The sequence below is a fragment of the Sinohyriopsis cumingii genome, chromosome 16, assembly GCF_028554795.1.
Source record: "Sinohyriopsis cumingii isolate HCF-2022 chromosome 16, ASM2855479v2, whole genome shotgun sequence".
In the NCBI taxonomy this organism is placed as follows: Eukaryota; Metazoa; Mollusca; class Bivalvia; order Unionida; family Unionidae; genus Sinohyriopsis; species Sinohyriopsis cumingii.
In genome coordinates, this window is record NC_142976.1 from 75087464 (window position 1) to 75101828 (window position 14365).

The window sequence follows — 14365 nt, forward strand, 5'->3', positions numbered from 1 at the left end:
TTTCGTATGACTCGGCCGTTATCGAATCTCCCGCATCCTAGGCGGACTCTCTAACCTCTAGGCCATCGGTGCGGTCCAATTTGTATGTGATAAGTCTTTACACATAAGCTTTGCGTTATACAAATCAAAACCGTGTGATAATGAGACTAAAGTATGTATGTATGTATGTATGGAAATATGTGTGTCTGGGTATATATATATATATATATATATATATATATATATATATATATATATATATATATATATATAGAGAGAGAGAGAGAGAGAGAGAGAGAGAGAGAGAGAGAGAGAGAGAGACTGTAAAGGGGATAAACGGTTGAAAATGCAGTATGGAAGACAGATTTTGTAACAATGACAGATAACATTATGTAATTCTGTAATTATGTTTTGTTTATTAGAAGTATTTTTAGGCGGTACCTAAACGTGTTCGTAGTGTTGGAAAAACGGGGAGTTTGGAGAGAAAGTAAGTTAGGTTAGATTTCAGTCTAATATGCGAGCCACAGCGAATGTTGAATATCTTTATATCCTTTTATTTTGGAGCATCGTCTTTAGATCAATGTGCGCATGTGTACAAATCTGAATTTCACTTGATTATAACAATGTGAACAGATAAAGTTAAATCAACTTTCAAATGAACGAGCTCGCTGGACTTGTCCAGTTTAACCGCCACTAGGGGCCAGTGAGAACCATCTATGTGACTTTGCATAACTCCACGGTGTACTTGTAGTAACGCTTGCAGCTGTTGCAGGCAGGCGATCGCCGTTCATATAACCGAAGACCAATTGCTATTCTGATCCAAACAGAAAGCTCAGAAATGCAATAAACAGTACAGCGGCTCCAACAGTTTGTTTATATAATTTACCATCCAACCATCTTCTACCTTCGTGAAGTACGTTGCAGCTGCGTCTCAGAATTATAAGTTTCCACCTCAAACTATATAAGAAGATTCAGAGAATATTTGCTTGAAAGGGGTGAATAACATATATTTCGACGAATGGATGAAAAATAATTAATTTTTTTAAGTTTTTGACCCACAGAATGTGAAAGTTTGACTTTTTATGTTCTGCTGTGTTTTGTGTATATTCGCACAGAAAATATTAGTAGTAACATCATTTTACCTGTGTATATTCGCACAGAAAATATAAGTTGTAATAATTTTCCCTGTGTATACTCGTACAGAAACTATCAGCAGTAACATCATTTTCCCTGTGTATACTCACAGAAAATATCAGTAGTAACATACTTTTCCCTGTGTATACTCGCACATAAAATAAAATATCAGTAGTAGCATAATTTTCCCTGCGTATATTCGCACAGAAAATATCAGTAGCAACATAATTTTCACTCTCATTTCAAGGGAAAACACATGAGAAAAATAAACAAATAATTGAAGACAAAAATATATGCACATAGCTGGGTTTTAACTTGGTTCCTGTAAATAAGTACCACTAGAGCACGCAAGTGGCTAAATATATTGAAGACATCTACGTGTTTTGAGTATGTAAATTCTTCTGGAATAAAGTGTTTATGTTGATGGATTTTATTCATGCTGTGTTAGCGTGATTAACAGCTGTATTTCTACGTGATTAAAAAGAAGTTTCTAAATTTTACAACAATTTTGGGACTGCGAAATTGTTTAATTTAGCTTCTATATATTATTCTTCAGATTGTGCCTTTTTCAAAATATAAACAGTATTCATACTAAACTGAACAGACTTTTAATTTGTTAACACATTAACCTGAAGATTAATACTACTGGGGTGATGAGGTCATATAGAATATCAGAGAGCAGACGTACCGGAAATTAATCTGGGCGTAACATCTTTTCGAACATATTTTTAGTCACTGTGAGTTTACTTTCACGGAGTTTCCTTTTTTATTTGTTTTATTTCTGCATTCGAACATATTTTTTGTAGCCCTGGCAAGCCTACAATCTAGTCTGGTAGCAAACGTCGTATCCAACTCACGACTGTCACTTAATTTCGGTATTCAATCAACACCAATCAAAGCACGATTTATTCGTCGTTTTCAAACAAAATTACGACGAATGTTAAATTCACTACTTTAAAATGTTTATTACTCTAATACCGAGTTCTTTTCTTAAAATTTTGTAACATTTGTCGTTGAGCATTACAGGTATATAGTACTGGCTGACAAATGGCAGCGGGACATTTAAGTTCAGACATTGACAGATTTTAGAAAAGTAATACTTGACGTCTATTTTCTGCTGTTGGGACTTCGCTTTTAGACATATGATATCTGATTGGTTGCAAAAATGTACACTAGAGGGTCTGCAATTTCTCCGGGCTGAACCACGCATAAAAAAATATTGGCAGGATGGTAAATACATGTAATTCCGTATTCGTTCACTTGGTACTTGGCAAAATATCTGCAACTGACGTTACTGGAAAAGAAATTCAATAAAAAGAAATTAATACATTTTACTATTCTTTTTAAAGCTATAATGACTAAACAAAAAGACGATAACGTTGAAGTTTACGATCGACAATCTAGTAGGCGGAACTACAGTAAAGAGGCATACACTTTGACCGAAATATCACTCAAGGCACAACTTTTGAACATAAACAAATAAGAAAACTCAAGAATTCATACATAGATTTACCCAACTGGGTAAAAAGATGTATTAACGTGACATAAGCGACACAGCACGACCTTTAAACCCGACCATCGAAAGGTACGCCGTGCTTGCGCTCCACTGTGCATCTCACCCATGCAGTCGCAATCCACGTTGGATACCACTAACTCATCGAGATTCACAAAATCAATGAAGAATACACGTTACCGTTTCCTCGCTGACTATTGTGATCTTGAATATCGATTGAATACGTTCATAAACTGACCCAAGGATCTGGATGGTTTTCCCACTCCAAAAACCTTAGCCCGATCAAGGTTTGCCTACTTGGAACAAAGAGATCAAGTACAGTGTTTCAGCTGTCGTGTGAAACTCGAGTAAGAATAAAGACTGAACTTTCCTGGATCATACAAGATGTTCTTCATGCTGTCATTACCTTCCCTTTGTTGGTCATGATAGAAAAGAGAATGTGTGGTTTAAAATTGTAGATGCGAGAACACATTTACAGACAACCTTTACATGTTTAATTGTAAGGCAAAGGATAATTGCATACCTTAAAACACAAACCTGGCAACCACTGCTATCTGATTGCTGTAACACAAGGCTGGTTAATGTTGAAATGTTTAAATGGTCAGATTCTGGTCAGCTGTTACCCAGATCTTCTCAGAGTTTGGATGTCATGACTTCTACCTACAACACTGAAATAATACTTAGAATTCCACGATTTAAAGTTCAGTAATGGGTTACAGACTAATAGAATAACAAACAGTTTTAAAGCACGAGACTCTTTCACAACTTGTCATGTGTGGTGAGGTAATGACTGAATTTCTTCGATATGATTTACCAACAGATTGTATTCGGCAAACGTCCTAGTATTTCATTCATAAAGATATTCCTGTAAATGGATAGTTTAAAAGAGCAAATTCAGAGTATACTATTGGAACTGAGATAATGTATTTACAGAGAAGGTATCAAGATTCAAGTGAAACGCAGACTCAGAATCATGTCTCGACTTCTAAACTTTTGCACAGCATAAAAATGCTTGCTCATGGGAAGGACTGTGACAGGGGCATAAAACTTTACGTGTATATAAAGTTCCTGATATCGCGACTTATGCCAACAGTGTGGTGCTGAATTGCATTTAAAATAAATGAACAGTTTAAAAAAGAATATTCAGAATATACTTCCTGATCGCAGAGAACACAGATAGTTTGTTCAGATCTAAATATGCTGGTGTTCATCAGTTGAAAATTCCTTCTCAGAATAGTTAATGGATTTCTGTATTTATCTTGTATTGATCGCTATGTTGGCTTTAGCCGCGTATGTTATTTAAACAAAACTGATCGGTATATTGTTTTAAACTTGTAGACCTACTGCCAGGTACAACTTTAAATGTATGTAGTGAATCACAAAATTTAATTTTGGTACAGTTAGTTTAATTCGTTTCCCCACTGCACCAAGTTGCTTTAGAAGTTCTGACATTTTTTCGATCGATGATTCCAGCTCACATGTGCAATAGGATAATGGTCAAAGAACGCACCTGGTACTTCTAGAAGAATCTCAAAAATGCACCCACTATAATGTGTTGTCCGGGTTATTTTCGATATATTTAGAAATATTTAACATCTTCTGTAGTTGTCCCTCTAAAATTCTTCACAGCCATGTATTGGGACAAAGCCGATATAAAAAGCTGGTTACTATTATGGTATAAGATGAAAGATTTTGGAGTTACTTTATTCACTGCCAGGTAGTTGTCCTTTTGACTCAGTACTGGTACTGGCAAGACGCAAACGTCTGGATGTTCGTCGATTCAAGGTCCTAAAGCGTTTGTTTTCGATGTGTGATTGATAACCTCCTTGGCTATCGATGTCCATACAAAAGTTGATGTAAATTTAAAGGACTTGATCTCCAAAAGTTAAAACATAATCTATTTTAAACAGATATTGGCTCTTATGTAAGCAGCAATGATGACATTGCCAGGCTCATCGGATTGTTTGCCAATCTGGAGAAAAAAATGTTTGTACTAGGTAAAATGATTCCCGTTTTTACAAAAAAATCTGCTTTACAATGCCTTTTGAATGTGAAACCTGTGCCATGTGGAGATATTTTGTTTTGCTTATGTAAACCTCATCATTCGATTGTCGGAAGAATTTAATTATGCACGTGTACTAAACTATATCCACACACGAGATTTCATACCGGCCTGATTGAAGGCTCGTCTCAAACGATATTCATCTTAAGCGTCGGTGTCCTTTCGATTTTGCTAACATTGACTATATTAAATCTGTAATGAAGTCAGCTGCTTTAACTGCTAGAACTTGATAATGTCAACTCTTTAAAATTTGGTTGTGAATAAAGGAAATTTACCATACCAATGAAGAAATACAAAAATGAGATAAACAGCGAAAAACAAGAAGACAATGGACTATTGTGATGTGTTTTGAAATCTCTCTGAGGTTCGTATTCAGGAAAATAAACAAAGACTCGTATGGTTAAGATATTCAAACACACATTATGGGATACAAAAATAGCAAGGTGGATAGTAAATATAGGGTGATTAATAGTATATATTTGCCACACAACCCTTCTCGGTGGTTAAAAAGTGTGGTGCGTTGGACACTCAAACGAGCGTGTAGTTTTAACATTTCATAATATCTTTCATAATTTTAAAACATGTGTGTGTGTGTGTGATTTTGATTTTTAACGTAGCTTTAAAAATATTTCTGTCATATCGCTAAGATGTCTTCAGCGTGGCAGTGCAAAGTGATGTCTAGCACATTAACCTCTTAATGCTAAGCAGCATGCCGCAGACATGTAGCATCATGTCCCACAGGCCAAACAGTCCTAACATTAACCTCTTAATGCTGAGCATCATGCCGCAGACATGTATCATCATGTCCGACAGGCCAAACAGTTCTAACATTAACCTCTTAATGCTGAGCGCCAAGCGAGGCAGTTGTTAGTACCATTTTTATAAGTCTTTGGTATGACTTGACCAGTGTTTGAACTCACGATCTCCCGCATTCGAGGCCGACGTTCTAACCACTAGGCCACCGGACCTGTTTCAAGTTACGTAATTAAGTTACTAAATGAATAAAGCAGTTATAACCAGTATAATAGATGCAAATTTACAGAAACCGACAACAAGTTCTGCGGTATTGGAACTGCTTTACATATAAATCTTTTAGATGTACATATAGTTACTAGGCAGCAAGTAACCACACACGGCTTGTTGAGGGTATTGGATAGTAGATGATTGGATGTTAATCGCAGCAATCGTCGTGTTGGAACGTAAATGTGGGGTATTGGTCATTATACACTACGTATTGATTTGATAATATGGGGTGTTGTTCGGTATATGACTAAGCATTGATCATTAAACATTGCGTTTGGGATGTTAATAATACACGAGGTCTTTGTCAGTTTCTTTATCTGCATTTGACAGTACTGTTTTGATTGTATTTAGGCCTTTCTAACTTGAAGTGCTCTTTAGAACTGCGCTTGTCGAGAAGAATGAATGAATGAAAGAATTATTTAATAATAATAATATTCTTTATTTCACGAAGGATAATAAATTTGGTCACCTAACAACGGTCTGACAGATAGCTATAGCGATGAACAAGACTATATATATACACACATTAAGTATATCTGTTTAGTAAATTTGTTTGTTAGCATTAGTTTTGTACGTACAACACGATGAAATGTATCGGGTATTAATACCGAAAGATAGTATACTCTGTGTAGTATAGACAGGAACAGACGTTACATGGTGTCAGAAGGCATAGTGATATAAGATGAATATAATATACGGATATTGCCTATTGAAACACTAATATAGATAGATATAAACTGAACACGAATAATAATGAATATCAGTTTTTTCTTCATGTGTAGTTATTAAAGATAGAATTTTTGACAGTCTCAATGCACAACAAAAAAGACTATACCTTGCGCGCTAGATGTTCTATAATTCTGTTTATTTACTATTATATAAACAGTTGTTAGACGCCCTGTAAGCTTGTTCGCAGGAATAGTTAAGACAGCGATATTCGCGGAGAGATTAAGCGCAGTTAGATCTCATTTCAACATGTGAAGGACAGTGAAAGATGTATGTCGTAACATTAATTTTCATTTCGGAACATCATCGTTCATCAGAACTTTCGTGTATAGAATAGTACAATTCACTTTATTATAACAATGAGGACCATCGTTCATCAGAACTTTCGTGTATTGAATAGCATAATTCACTTTATTATAACAATGAGGAGAGGGGACGATAAATTGGATAGGAAAAGTACACTTTCGAATTTTTCCAGTTTATCCATTAGTTGAGGTCAGTAAGAACATTATTGGTGACTTTGCACATTTCCAGTGAGTACTTGTAGTAACGCTTGCAGTTGCAGAACGTAGGCAGTCTTCGTTTTAGATAACGGATCGCCCAATTGGCATTCTGATCAACACAAACAGCCCAGAAATACTGGTAGCGCCACTCAGGAACACATCGATACCACCAATAATACAGAGAGACGTTGCTCCAACGGCATTAATGTCAGCAATTAATTTTTAAAATCGATACTTTTGTAATGTTATTAGTAAAATTCACAATTAAAAGAATCTTGACAACAAATGGGCACCTGCAGCATAGGTCAAGGGGGTGAGGTGACCCCTGTAAATCATACTGCATATATATATATATATATATATATATATATATATATATATATATATATATATATATATATATATATATATATATATATATGCACATTTAATTTGTAATTGTGCGCTTGGATTTAAAATATCGTACCCAAGCAAAATGAGTTTGCAACAGTACTTGTTTTCATTATATATTTCATTACCAGGTATTGAAATATATCAGTTGAGGGCTAACATATTATATCTCACATTGTTAATATCACTTTAGGAACTACTTTCTTTATCCATTTCGGAAGTATATCAGCCCTCATTTATTCTCTCTCTCTCTCTCTCTCTCTCTCTCTCAAGATGAGTTGATTTTAAAATGTGTCAAGACTGCTAAGCCTCCACTATCGTTTTATCTAATCAACGAGATGGCGTCATCTCTAAGTCTTACAAGTGAACCCCAAACACAAGAAGCAGGCATCAGGTATTAGATTATTTATAATTAGTTGTCCACAAGAATCATGCAAATTATATGACCTGTTACCATTATATATTCGGTGTTACTCATACTGTATCGTATGTCTGTTAGACTGAGCGACAAATTGTATACATTTGAAAGAAATCCTCTCGATTACACATAGCAATAATTAATTAAGTGACTTATTTGAACTGTCATCTCAATCATACCTTTATCAGAAAAGGATTAATTAGAGTCGAATGCAAACCGAAATTTAATGACTGTCGAAGTTAGAGTGTAGTCTGTTGCCGAAATAGACTGCAAGCCTGCCAACACACAGTACACGTCCGACAGCAGAAATGAACAGTGATAACAGCCGAAACACTTACGAGTCAATTCAAACTCCTTACAATTTCTTGTGTAATGATGATCCTCTCTGAAGTCTGTTGGAGTATTTTATCATGTTGCTATCATATGCCCATCCTAGCAGAGTTTACTTCATTAATTAGCGCAAAAAAGTTAATGCAGAAATAACAATCTGTTCACTTTCTCGTGAAAACGTTCATCAATTGAACAAGATAACGAATCCGAAGCGTTATATGTACAATCTAAATTTGAAAAATGGAAAAACAAATCCACGCAAATTAAAGGATTTTTGTCTTAGAGACGTATAATTCTGACTCAGATGAACCACCTTTTATTTGTTGCGGGTAAACAAAAATAGTTCCAGAAGCAAGTTAAATTAATATTGGGCAATTCTATATCAAAAAAAAAAAATTAAGGTAGAATGTTTTACAATTATAATTCAAAGAACAATGGTCCTTCAAAATAAATAGAACATTTGACACAGATAACATCCATTCTTAAGACAGGATGTTGAATGAAAAATTCCGTGATGTAACTAGGGTTATGTACACACGTAGTTTAATGAGAATGGGTTAGTTTCACCACTAAGCTTTCCAGTTTTTTGATATTCACGTGAAGGGATGATTACTTAATTGTTAAAATTCCAGATTTATTGTAATGTATTTTTGACCGGATATTTGCATTATTTGATTTGGAACATTGGTAGACAAAAGACAAATTTTCAAGCCGGAATCGAATAATATAATAAACATGTTAACTCTTTTGAGCTATTTTACCGCGTAAAAGTGTTGTGGTTGGATAATTTTCTGTAAGTTGGAAGAGTTTTATATGCACATTATTCTGTGGATAGAGTTGCGTCTATTTACTCTGTAAGTTAATATTTAGACCTCTCTTGCAATCGGGTGGATTCCATTTTACAAGTACAAGTATCCCCAAGACATTGACCAATAGTCTTAATTTTATGTGTAACTAGACCCTGTGGGGTAAATAAAGCTTATACCGAGAGGCCCGATTTTTTCCACAATTTATTTTGGCCAATCGATTGAGAAAATGGCCTGAAAAATGTTGATAGTAATAGCAAAAGAAAAATTTCCAGAAGGCAGATAAGGAAAATTTTCACTATCGCAGTCAATAAGTGAAGAGAATACTACATAAGAATTTCATGGGCTTAATTTTGAACCAATCAGAATAAAAAAAGCGATATATTAACATGTTGTCATGTAAAAACTATTAAGCTGCACACACTAAATGTAAAGTGTACCGATGATGTGATACCAATCAAATATCATACAACCTTCACATTTATGTTCATGTTTTGTATGAAAAATGTCACATATTTTCCGTTGGATGTTTAAATATGTGTGGGTAAGAAACGTTATCATACCCAAGATCCATTTGCATCTGTGACGGTATACATGTACGAAGATAATATCATACACTGACCACTATTTTTGTGCAAATGTGTGTTAGTCCGCACAATTATTATACTGCATTTGTTTGCATTATTGTGAGTTTGTATGGAAACACTATAATCTCCTACCATTATTTTCCTGCGTTTTTGTGTTTCTTTAAAACAATATATAGCCCATTTGTAATGCAATAGACGATGGTTCAATCCCTTTCCATGCCAGCCCTGGTAGGCAGTCTCAAAGTTCCTATAGAAAGTCACTTCAGTTCCATTTCCTATACATGATATGTCATGAATGGGATCAATTAGCCGTTAAAAAACCTGCGAAGAAAGCAAACAAGCAACCAAGCAGCAAAACCAACCAACTTAATTGTAAGTGGTACAGAAATCAAAATATCACCGTTCTTAGAACTTCCAAAAACAATATCGACTTATAAATTTGTTTAACTCGAAATTATACACAAGTGTGCGTCATAGTGCTATACAATTATGACGCTTTTGTTCTTTAAAAATGAAATTATGTATTTCCGTGGCTATCATGACCAACGCTAAATTTTTAAATCCGTCAAATATTACTTAACAAAATGAAGACCACAAAAATACTATATATATATATATATATATATATATATATATATATATATATATATATATATATATATATATATATATATATACAATGCTACCACTACCGTAATTTTGACCACCATAAACCACACATAGAAAACACATGAAAAGATAGGAGAATTACATCTTATCACCCTAATTCTTCAAACGTAACCAACATGTTTAAATTCTCATTTATTTCCTTTAGCATGTTGAACAAGATGTCGAATTTTCTCTCTAAATTTTGACTCCCTTTTAGATATAAATTTGTAGAATTCCTTGGTTCAACAAGGCGACAAACAACTAATTTGCTCATCAGTTGTATTATTTATCGTCTTCCCTGTCTTTTATTGTAATATACCGACAGTAATAGTAACACAAACAACAACAACAACAACAACAGTAACCACTCTTATTCAATCACAAAAGCCCTCTTCAAGAACTCTTCTTATCTGAAATCAAATTTACCTCAGGTAACAGAACTCGATCAAGCGGAAGTTGCTTTTGTTGAAATCATTCATCCCACTGAAGTTAAGAATATAGTTTGACATCACACCAATATCGTCGTCGAAATATACAACGAACAAGTTCAGCACACCATCGCCAGGTAATCATTGAATACTGGATAAAATATGCTCGACAGTCTAATCGATCTACAGTCCTAGCCAGAGTAATCAAAAAACATGAGATCAATGTATATCACAAACCATACAAATCATCAAGACAACAGCTTACATATGTGAAGGATATAACTGAAAATTTGAAACGTGGGGTAGATTATTATATCAAATGTAATGATTCTGAGAAGAAGGAATGCACCGGGGAAATAGGCAGAGTGTGAGAAACCAGGATTAAGGAGTACATCAGTAGGGAGTCGTCGATCATACATGGATATTGCAGCGATATGGGACAATCCATCGTCCCTAACCAAACCAAGGTAATCGAATCGGAAGACAATCAAGGTGAAGGATGCTATCAAAATAGACAGCGGAGGCCAATACGAAACAGGATCGAGAGGCTTGAATTACCATCCATCTACATCAGGGTCCTCGTATCACGTGACCTTTATCGGTCACGTGATCAACATTAGCCGCAGTGTGATATTGCTAACAATTTTAGATTTCTGAAGATATTTATGCTCTAAGTATAAGAAATTACTAATGAACTAAAGATGAACTTCTTCTTCGAAAACATAAAGATGTAGTACATGTTAAGATGTAGATGATCTTAAAAAGAAAAAAGCGCAAAATTATCTGGAAGAAAAGATTTTGAAAGAGTGGTATCAAATATTGATCATTCCTTATATCCACTGAGGTCTTAGGAATATCCCACACTGTGGTAGCTGGAGAAGTAGACGTCGTCCAACAATTTCATGAGCGAGTCTTCTTTGTTGATGCTATAGACTTGAAGGTCTTTAGGTTTTCGTTGAAGTTGATCTTTAGTACACACCAAGAAGTTGTGTACGAACTGTGAGGCAGAAGACAATTATGTTCCGAAGTATTCATTGTTCACATGCAAACAAAATCATGAGTAGACACTTAAATTTTCCTTGTAAATATCAAGTAAGTTGATGAATTGGGATGTGTCTGCACTCTGGTGCAAGAGAGGTTTGACGCATCTTGATAACTTATGAAACACTAGTTGAAGTAAAAATGATCTTTTAAATACCTTTTCGTTCATATCTTCCAATTTATAGACAACGAGGATTACGATCAGGCAATATTTATGTGACACAAACTAATTCTGTCGTCTAGTTGGGCGTAACGTTTGACAAAAGTGCATTTTGTTTTTCCAATGCCAACCCAGTCTCCGGTGTTTTAGTCTATTTTTGGTCTTTGACGTTTCAAACAGTTAATCAAAAACCATAACCTTGTTTTTGAAGTCACTTATTTCTGGAACACACGTGATACGATGATGGTACTACTGTACGTTTTGGTAATGTGTCGAGGTTTTGAGGGTATGTTGATGTGTAAAATATTGCTATATGGGTTCTTTCAAATTTCTTTGGAAACGTTCTATACCAATGGCTTTGATCTGAGGATTGCAGCAATAAAAATGAATTCGTCGTTATTTTCCAATTCTTTTTGAAAGGGTTGGTTAAGAAATTCGGTGGTTTGCATGATTTTGAAAAATGTTCACGAACCAAACAAATAATAGCAACCGCGAGTATACGACGTTAACTGAGAGACTTTGACTAAATCTGCTTGCCACTGAACATGATCTATTCCAGCTAATTTTGACTGCCTTCTGAAAGAGTTTCTTCGAATGGGTTTATGTAACATGTCGATTGCTTTTGTAACCACTGTTGTACATCTTGCATATGTTAATTTGTTAGCTTTGATTTGACTGCATGATACGCATTTGAATTCCTCCGTAACGAGCAGCATGTGCATGAATGTAGAAAATTCTGGCTGAGAGTGTGTTAATGATGTTGTTGTTGTTGTTGTTGCTCTTCAGTAGACACACATGTTTCGTTAGTACTCTTTGATTGCCCGTGTGGTATTTTGGATTGCGATGGTAGACGTGTAGAATTGATGTAGTCATCGATATTTTACCTAATTTTTATTACTTTCTCTCTTATTTGTCTTTCTGAGAAAGGCATCGACATCATCCTTTATGCTCAGTCTTTCATTTTGCTCGTTAAGGAGTTAGGGAAGGTGTCAACAAAGCTGTCATACTAGGGGAGCAAAAGGAGCAGACGGTGTTTTAGACACATTTTTTGTTTCTCTTTTCCTCAGTTTTTGTGTTTGTTTCTCTCATCGTCTTTGTCGCTTTTCTTTTTCATCACTTTTCATGACTTTGACATTTTTCAGAGTAAATTTAGCTGTTTCGTCTAAAACATTATTATGAAACAGTTGAAGACGTTGTAATAATTGTCCATATGTTTGTAACGTTTCTGTTTCTGACAAATATGTTCAACAATTGTTATTCTTGTTGTAAGTGTGATATTAGCATTAGACGTCAAATGTGGCATTCGTTGTTTATACCAATGATGGTCACCGTTTTGGAAATAACTTAAGTTTGTTTTCGACCTTCCATAATGTCTTTCCATAAAATATGTGTTGCTGATGAGTAAAAGAAACAACATGAACTCGGGGTTATTTTGTAAATGTAGATATATTTTGGGTTGCTACACCAAGACATATCAGGTATAACAGCTCTATAAAATGTCTTGTGTCACGGATCAATTCTTGCAATTCTTAAAACAACTTGAAAGTCAAGGTTACATCATCCGCTACAGCAAACAGAGGAAATTCCGTCATTATATCCCCAAGGCGATACGCTTTTAAAAGTATGTTTGTAATCCTTTTAGTCATCCACCTCTTTCAGCTCTTTGTCTCATGGAGTTCTAATTATCACTGCAACATTGTATTTAGAAATTCTGACCAGATCTGGGTAGATGATCAATGTCTGACAATTTGAACATTTACAACTAATCAGTTTTCGCATAACATTCAGACACCAATGGTTGACACGTCCAAGTCGTAAAGGATCTAATTGTTCCTTGTGTTTTACCTGAATATGTACAAGCTCTCCGTAAATGTGTTCTCGCAGCTCCGAAGGTAAACAACGAAGATATCCATGTGAATAATAATCATGACCCACAAAGGGAGAAACAGCATGGCGAAAATCTGGCATGCTCCAAGAAAGATTAATATTCATAGTTTCATTCGTGGATCTTCACACCACTTAAACGCTCTTCATTTTCTCATCGTCCTAAGTACTCAAACCCTGATTCACTCAGAATGTTAGGCCATTGTTTGAACGTTTTCAATCGGCTTTCAAAATCACAATAGCCATGGAATGCCATGGAAACAATGCAATTCTTCTTTGAATTGTAAATCTTGATGAGCTGGTTTCGTCCAATGTAGTTTGTGAATGCATGGATGAGATCCAATGAATGGCACATGAACGGCATTGCTTTCGATAGTAGAGCGGAATGTATTGCTGCATCGTTTATGCCACACGATACAGCATCACACTGGTGGCAAACTGGCTTGAATGAAGGTTCGTCTCAAAAGGTCTTCATATTAGGCTTCGCTGTCCTTTCCATCTCGCTAATTTGACTCCATTAAATCCGTAATGATCAATGCTACTTCATCTGCTGATACTTGAAATCTCAACTCTTCAAACTTGACCATGTAGAAACGCGAGACAAGGAGAAGAAAGAGCACAAGAACCCATGTCAGTGAAGAAATACTAAAAAGAAAAGTAATAAATACAAGGACTAATGTGAAGTGTTATAAAACCTCATTTCTTATTCACGAAAATACGTAAATAAGTATTT